The sequence below is a fragment of the Montipora capricornis genome, chromosome 2 (genome assembly GCF_036669925.1).
Source record: "Montipora capricornis isolate CH-2021 chromosome 2, ASM3666992v2, whole genome shotgun sequence".
NCBI classification, from domain to species: Eukaryota; Metazoa; Cnidaria; class Anthozoa; order Scleractinia; family Acroporidae; genus Montipora; species Montipora capricornis.
The window spans coordinates 54282758-54291695 of NC_090884.1; the positions used below are offsets into that span (position 1 = coordinate 54282758).

Sequence of the window (8938 nt, forward strand, 5' to 3'; positions counted from 1 at the left end):
TCTTCCTTAGCTTGTTTTTCAGTCATGTGATGGAGAATGAATCGCCTGGGATTTCCAAGCCATAACGTACCTTCTCCTCTGTTAACTCACTTCGATGCTTTAAAAAATGTTACACATATTACACCGTTAACAAAGTGGCAATTCTGTTTAAAGTATTAATCGCTCGAAAGAGGGTTGATTGTCCTAGTGTTACCTTGCATGATGTCTTTTTGTATGATGCGCCTTTAAAATTGACATCAGATCACGCCCAGTCAGTATTTTTTAGTGATCCTGTATTAAGCGGCCAGTTCCTCAAGTCCTGAACTTCATATTTTACCTATACATACATGCAATATTTATTTATTTATTTGTTTATTATATAATCAAAAGATCATCGCGTTTCTGATTGGTCATTGACGATTGCATAAATAGGTTGTAAGTTGTTAAGGACACAATATCCGTGGAGTAATTTTGAGTATATGGGATAAATAAAATATCTTTCATGCATGAAATACACGAGCGATTTTTATTTGCTATTTACTCAAAGTTACTCCATGGCCTTTAGGAAATATTCTAGAAGATGAAAATACAAGAGAATACAGTTGCATATTTGATAAAAGGTGTTTATAAAAACGTTGAAACTGATCGAGATAAAAATTATTAAAAACTGAATTTTCGACTGCACTGCGGTCTTCATCAGAGTGACTTAAATATGCTGTTCGAGAGTAATATGCTAAAAACTAAAATAAGAAGTTTCTTTATCCCCTAGGGCTTCAATAATGTCTTATAGACAGAAGGGAATGGCTTCCGCTCGTTCACCGCATTTTTGTCTATTGTGGAGTGCCATGATTCCAAAAAGATTCTTTTGTGCCAATTATTGACATTATTTTCTAGAATTTCCACATAGCCAGTGGCGTGATCTGTTATTGCCGACTCTTTGTTATTATTCGTTCCTGATTTATGCTCCCCGCCACGTGAATCCATGATCTCTTTGTTTCCCCAATGTATGTGAAATCACACGATCGGCATTTATCCTTGTAGACAATGCCTTTTGTTTTCGTTTCTTTTGGGCGATTCTTTGGTTTCCTAAAATAATAGGCGACTGTTTTTATAGGCTTGAAAGCAGTTTTTATGTTCGCTTTGTTAAGCACATTTCTGACTTGTTCTGAAACGCCCTTTACGTATGGCAAGGTAGCAAGAGTTTTTGGCCGCGTATCTGTATCCTGTATCTGGATTGCAGCCGGTGGTCTGGGGGCCCGACATTTCTCAATGAATTTATCTGTATAACCATTAATTTTTAATGACTTGTTGTTTCCATGACATTGACACTGGCTATGTGGAAATTCTAGAAAAGAATGTCAATAATTGACACAAAAGAATCTTTTTGGAATCATGGCACTCCACAATAGACAAAAATGCGGTGAACGAGCGTAAGCCATTCCCTTCTGTCTATAAGACATTATTGAAGCCCTAGGGGATAAAGAAACTTCTTATTTTAGTTTTTAGCATATTACTCTCGAACAGCATATTTTAGTCACTCCGATGAAGACCGCAGTTACAGTCGAAAATTCAGTTTTTAATAATTTTTTATCTAGATCAGTTTCAACGTTTTTATAAACACCTTTTATCATATAATGGATACTGATCGCCCATCAAGTATTTATGAGTTGCATATTGTCTTGATTGGTATGCATTGAAATAGATTTAATTAATCAAGGTGGTTCCCCAGAGTATTTGCTAATACCCTCACTACAGGGCACGAGTTACAAAAGGAAACTCAGTTAATTTCTCTTAAAATTTTCCCTGTAGAGATTTACCAGTATGGGTACCGATTTAAGACCATATAATAAGGTTTATTCTTTGGGTGTCAATTTTTAGATTAAGGCTGTTACCATGGCAACATCAGGTAGATGTATGTATTCCTATTTTTGGCTGTTTCCGTCAGTTTTTTTTAATTCTTTGCAACATTATGGAAATGATATTGCCTGACATTTTGAAGTGGTAAAAAGTCACGGTTTTGCCAATATTCTGTAATTTGTCATTTTTCTAAATATATTTGATTAGCTCTAACAGATTTTAACAAATATTGCTTATTTGATAGGAACTGCATGTGGTTGGAACTGAGCCAATTTTCAAAGAAATTTACCGAAGGGAACGTGAGAAAATTAGCAGTTAATTTCACAGATTTGGTCACGCTGACGTCACAAAAATCTGAAAAACATGTACAGAACAGTGCAGTAAAATGTCTCTTGGGAATTTGACTCTTTTCTTATGCAAAACTTGTGGGGCCATTTTCTATTGCTTTGTACACCAACATGACCGTCTCATCACTTGGATGCAAACCAATAATTGTTTGTAATGTTTGGTTTGTAATGGACGACAATTGTTATTCTCATTACCCGCCTCCAATAATTTGTCTTTCGTTACAATCCAATAATTTGTGGGTGACAGGCCTTACGCATGATAACGAAATATCCTCAAAATTTACCAGCAAGCCTCGTTTGCACAAACTTATTCTTATTATCTGGACATGGAATACTGTCCACAGGTGAGTTTTCTTTACAAGTTTGCTCCTTTGGCATTTAGCTCAGGTTAAAATTTAGAAGTCGAGTCTTGGTGATGAAATTAGATAGCCAGACGTTATCGCGCAAAAGGGCTGTTGTCCCTCACTGTGATCGAATAATGTATGTATTTCTATTGGTATGAAAGGTATTGAGAAAAAGGATAATGGTTGCGGCTTTAACACTCAGTCTAGCGTTAAATCAAGTTCTATTGTTCAGTGTTCCCCTAGGGATTCAACACCAGTGAGTTGACACTAGAGTGTTACACTGTGTTTCTCTCAAGTGCGCCCACTGAATTTACATGATTAATTAAGGCTGTTCCCCTCGGAATTGCGTATAGGTGGTTTTCACGTTACGTCATCGCCGCGATGTTGGTGGACAAAAAGAAAAGTTTTCTCATTAGCTCCTTTTGTTCGTCTACCAGCAATTCTTCATTGCAACATTGTTATTTGTGTCTCTAGAGATTATTTGCAAACCACCTATAGGTAATTGCCTATTTATAAGGAGTTTTGCAGAACATTCATTTTCTCTATCGCAAAGTAGTCTACGAGTTATGCGTTGAGTTGTTTAAAGCTTATTTCGAATCCGTTGGTGATGAGGAAGACGAATGAATAGCCGACACAAGAAGATGACGCGGTGAGTTTGCGACTTCTGAAAACCATGGGGTGGTTCAGCAAGTTTTTGGCTTTTCAAGTATTAATGTCAACTCAACTTGATCCTCAGGGAAAGAAACTCCAGGCAAAACAGGCGCTCGACACCGACACGGTCCAACTAAAATACAAAGGAACCCAAAAGCAATTTAAGCTCAACGCAGAGGTCGACAACATATACAAGCATCGAACTGAAGAAACCAACAGCAGCAGCAGCACAACCTCTCTCCTTACTGAGGACAAAAAAGCTCATCCACAAGCGGAAGCAAAGATCGTCGAAGAATACGAATCATAACGTCGGAGTTTGCGTCCACGAACAACAGGCAACAGAAGCGGCCAGCAAGGAAAGAAAGCGGGCAAAAGACTTCAAACGTGTCGATGAGAAACGGAAAAAGGTCCGCTCACGCCTGTCTCTGATGATCTGATTTTTCGTGGTAAGTCTCAGTAACTTGCTTTAATCTGTAAAGTGATACTTCGATTTCTCGTGCTACCCTCCAAGAGTATCTATAGTAAATGTATTGTATTTTGTTGTCTAATTAATAGGAAACAAAGTGTATTTTAAAATGTACTTTCGTTGCAACGAAGTGAATTAGAACTTAAAAATAATTTGGTTACTATTTTCCCTGAGTGATGATGTAATGACATGTAATAAGTGCATGCGCGTAAAGTAGTGAACACAATATTGCAGGCTCAGAACAACTGAAGCTAAGGTTGATGGCCGTGGGACTGACTGTAGTCGATGTAGCTTCTGCTGTATCCCAACCTAACTGATGGGAGACCAAGTTGATCCAGCTTTTTCATGTGTTGTTAAATAACAAGGAATGAATTTAAAAACATGTGAAAACAAAATACAAAATACAAAATCATTTTCTCGGTATACGTCACCAGACGAGTTAATTCGTCATTGCTTGGACTGAAAACGTCTAGATGCACAGGGAGGGGGGGAATTTAATGTCGGACTGCAGTGGACATTGGATATTTGCTCATATAAATCAATCAACTTTATTTAAAACACGGTAAATGCTCAGCAAGCTGGTTTTCAGACATGCCGTGTAAGAATTACAAAATATAAATGCCAAAAATTACAAGAATTACAAGATATAAATGTTAAAACGACTAATGAACTAGGTATAACTTAGCGCTAAATATTATTTTATTTATGTCAAGGAAATTTAAACAATAGTAATAATTAGTAACAATCATAATTTATTATATAATAATACGAAACGAGCCATGTAAAAATGTGCCGTAGCGGTGTAAAATGTGTCCTAGGATATCGCACGTGTTAAAGCTTGCAAGATCCTTATCGCACGTATTTGATTTGACAGTTGGTTCCAAGCATTTGTACCTGGATAAGAGAACATTTAAGAAAATTCGTTTTAGGTAGCGGTAATTGGAAGTCGTAGTTCGAACCCCTCAAGTTATAATTTGTGAACTTCTGAGGTTCTATGAAAATACTCCTGAAGATACGTCGAATTAATTATTATTGAATACTTTAAACAAAGTAATTAACAAGTGCCTTTTCTCTCTTTGTTCTAAGTTAGACCACTCTAGAGAATTTAGCACTTCTGATGATCGAATCAAATAGAGTAATCAGCCCTAATAATAATCCGTGCTGCTCTATTTTGTAACTTTCGTAATTTGTCAGCACGTGTTTTGGAGCCGTCACTCCAGACAACATCACAATAATCAAAATAAGGTTGTACTAGTGAAAAGTAAATTGTCTTAAAAGTCTTGATTGTCAGTTAGTTTTCTGGCTAAATACAACATTCGCAAGCCATTCGAGACTTTAGATGAAATATGTTTTGATTTCCCAAAATATCTACAACATACAACACCTGGTATGTTTGCCGATGATACGTATAACTATGGTTCATGAAGATATACAGTAGAACCCGGTAACTCGAACTCCCCCGCTAACTCGAAATGAGTCTCAATTCCCTTGGATTTGACCCAACTTTTCAGTCATTTTGACTCGGTTCACTCGAACTCGGATAACTCGAAAACCCCGCTAACTGGAGCTAAATTTCGTTTCCCTTGATCAAAATTTACCCCGATAACTCGAATTTCAGGCATTAGCAGAAAGAATCTTCAGGAGCTCCCTACGACAACCGACGCTGCATTCATTTTTTGTGCCTAAGCTATAAGAACTTAACGGATAATAGAACAACTCCGACGAAAAAGGGAACATAAATAAACATATTAAATAAACATTCAATATTGCATTGTCAGACAAACAAATTAAGTTGCAATATCTCCAAAACTAATTATATGACTATTGATTCTCGGCAAAACTTGACAAAAGCTAAATTCACGAATTTAAAGATGGATGATTGGCCAATTGAACATAAACCCTCTAAGTTATAGGGGTTCATATTGATGAAATGCTAACCTGGGATGATCATTTACATAAATTATTAACAAAAATGGCCCAAAAGTATAGAACCCTGGGGAATGCCATATAATACATCTTGTCCTGTGGATAAGACTCCACTGTTTACTTAAGATCTTTGTGTTCTATCAATCAAATATGATTCAAGCAAATGAAGAGCATTGCTATTGACACCGTAACGAGAGAGTTCACGTAGTAAGATGGTATGGTTTAGAGTGTAAAGGCTTTCTTTAAATCTGTAAAGACACTACCATTAAGTTTACCAGCATCCATATTGGTAAGCCTGAAAGGTTTACTGCACGTATCAAAGCTGTACAGGTTGAATGATTTGGTCTGAATCCAGATTGAGTCTGTCAAAAGATTTCCTGCTTGGAAATACTCTAACAGCTGAGTATGCATGACCCTTTCTATAATCTTTGATATGGCAGGTAGAATAGAAATCGGTCTATAGTTGTTTGGAATATTTCTTTCATCGGACTTAAAAATAGGATGTACTTTTGCCTTCAGTCCAATCATCAGGAAATATTCCAGTCTCCAACACTTGATTTATAATATCACATATCGAATTTGAGATGTATGGACTACAAAGCTTTAGAAGTCTGCTAGAAATATTATCCAATCCGGCCGCAACTTACCGAGGGTTTGAGTTTAGTGATCAGGCTGTGAATGTACCCTTCACTTACAGGGCGAAAATAAAAATTTGAGTCGGTTCTATTTAAAAGGTCCTCAGGTTGAAAAGCAGTGTCTGGAATACCAGATGGCAGTTTACTACCAAGGGAACAAAAGTGGTTATTCATTTGCTCAGCTATATTTTGCTTTTGCTGTAAAATCTTTGCCGTCATAAACGAGTTCATTTATAACTGTCACTTTACAATTGCGTCCCAGGGAACTATTTATTAAGTTCTTTAAGATTACCACTATGCTTCTTAATGCTCTCATTAAAGAAGTTAGTCCTGGCTTCCCTAATACTAGTGTTTTAAGTCGTTCCTCGCCTTTTATAATCATTCCACATTTGATGAGAATTCTGCTTGACTGCTTGCCTTTTTAGAAAATCACGCTTTCTCATCTTCTGCCTCAGTTCGGATGATATCCACGGTGAAGATTTACCTTTCACTTTTCTTTTCCTTATCGGGGCATGTTTATTCGCAATTTCCCGAAATTGAGATTTCCAAACTTCTCTCATCTAGTTTGGGTCATCCAAAAGAGAAGCAAGATGGAAAAGTTTCTCTTTTATGTCATCAACGAAGGCTTCTCTGTCAAAATTGTTGCTCGACAATTCGGAATTGTCGAGATTCGATTATTTTTGGATCAGTACGTTTTGGCTGTATTATGTTCATGAATAGCATAGATAAGACTGGTCAGAAATACCAACGCGTAAGACCCCATGATTTGTTATGATATCATTACCTGTTCGGTGGCACTAAAGAAAAAATAGATGAAAAAGGCATGCAACTTAATCTAACTCTCTGAAATCAATCACAATCTCAAGAAAAGATACATACATCGTAAACTTCATGTATCGTAGACTTCAGGGCATAGCTATATTTATGTTCAAAGTTAAGCAGGGCACCTGTCCGATTTATATAGCAAATCTATTTAAGCAATATGATAGAGACTATAGTTTGAGAAATGCTGACTTTGTAATTCCACGTTTTAACACAATGATGACGTACGACAAGCATTCCATCAAGTATTTTTGGCCTTCCTTATGGCGCACACTCCCTAAGAATGTAAAGGCTGAATGTAATTTGAGTAGTTTTAAGAATCGTACAAGAAAATTGAATTCATCTTCAATTTGGAATGACCTGACCTGTGGGTCGGACTATTTTTATGTAGTTCTTTAAATTATCCGCTTAGCAGTTTTTAAAAGTCATTTTAATAGCAGTTTTAGTCAGTTAATAATTAGGATATTTAAGAAAAGTTTATAGATAGTCTTTTTAAAATTGTTAACTAATGTATATGCTTTATATTATTTAATATTCGTTGTGTCACCAATTAGTATTTTATGCTAAAGCATTTTCACATCTCAATAAAGTTATTATTATACAAGGACACCCATCCAGAATTTGAGATAGAAAAAGACTAATAAGACAGCTTATAACTCATCCAAAACGACGTTTTCAGCAGTCCTTAAACTTTAATAATCATGTGAGACAATCAACATTTTATTATAATAAGACAGATTTACTATATTTTACCCACAACTATCATAGCTGTTCAAGGTGGGAAACAATAAAACATAATAGAAAAGGCTCAAAGAAAGCATAATAAACAACAACAACAACGTCTGCATTGAAAAAACATTTCAAATTAAGAAACTATTACAAAATAAGGAAACGTGAATTATTACAAAAATAAAGTAAGTCAATATAATCTGAATCTAGAAATAAAGAAAGGAAAGAAAGATTAACTGGTGCACTCTATCAACATAAACCTCCTCAGTCTCCAAAAAATCTTCCGGAGTAGTATGTGCAATGTTTGAAAGAGGTTTACTTTAGTCTCTTAGTTTCGGAGGAATCGTATTCCAAATACTCTGACCAGTTATAGAAAGGGACAACAGTCTAGATCTCTGAACGTAAAGCTTTAGTTTAGACACGATGATGAAGCGTAAAGCTTGTGCGGTCGTGTGGAGCTAAAGAAAAATACAGATTAAAGTGAGGCAAATTAATTGGAAGAAAATACGTATATTCTGCAACAAAATACTGAATTACTTATGTTAAAAATAGGATGAAGATACGCAGCCTATTCTATTTTCCCAAAGTTGAACAATTTCAATGTCTGAATAAAATACATGTAGATATTTGAATTGCGGTTTATAGATGAAAGGTAGGGGTGATCCTTGCGGCTTATCTGGACGACTTTATTAAGGAATTTTGTTTTTCTCGTATCTATAATTGCAGCAACCTGAATTTTTCAAGATGACTGACTATAAGAGACAATTCCTTTTAATTCTCGAGATAAGTGAGAGGATCTCTTCTCATCTTCACTCTTAAAAGTGCCTGTTTTCGCCAGCCACGTATCATTGAAAAATGTCGTAGCATTGCTCCAGATGTTGGAATTAAAAAGTGCCTTTTGTTCACAAGGTTGTACCTCTGTACGCAAGAAATAGCTGCTCTGATGACCTTTGACAAGCCGAGATAGGCTAAGCACTGTCGCTTCGGATCTTACACATCAACTTAATTAATAACAATTATAATTACAGGATGAAATGATATATGAAATGGATCATATATAAACTGCGGATATGAAATCAAGTGAAGCTATGATCCTCGCAGTATGAGCAGCTGACTAACATCAGTGGCTTCATAGCTCAGTTGATTAGACCCGTCGCACCGGTATCGCGAGGTCACGGGTTC

The 8938-nt window shown here is 36.1% G+C and overlaps 1 long non-coding RNA gene across 1 annotated transcript; it reads left to right on the top strand.

Moving 5' to 3' along the window:
- The first annotated feature begins 3084 nt into the window (after window positions 1-3084).
- LOC138038120 (uncharacterized) lies at window positions 3085-8581 on the top strand. The gene is made up of 3 exons (XR_011130188.1): window positions 3085-3176; window positions 3264-3624; window positions 8483-8581. It is a non-coding gene; the product is annotated as an uncharacterized lncRNA (long non-coding RNA).
- Window positions 8582-8938: the final 357 nt, after the last annotated feature.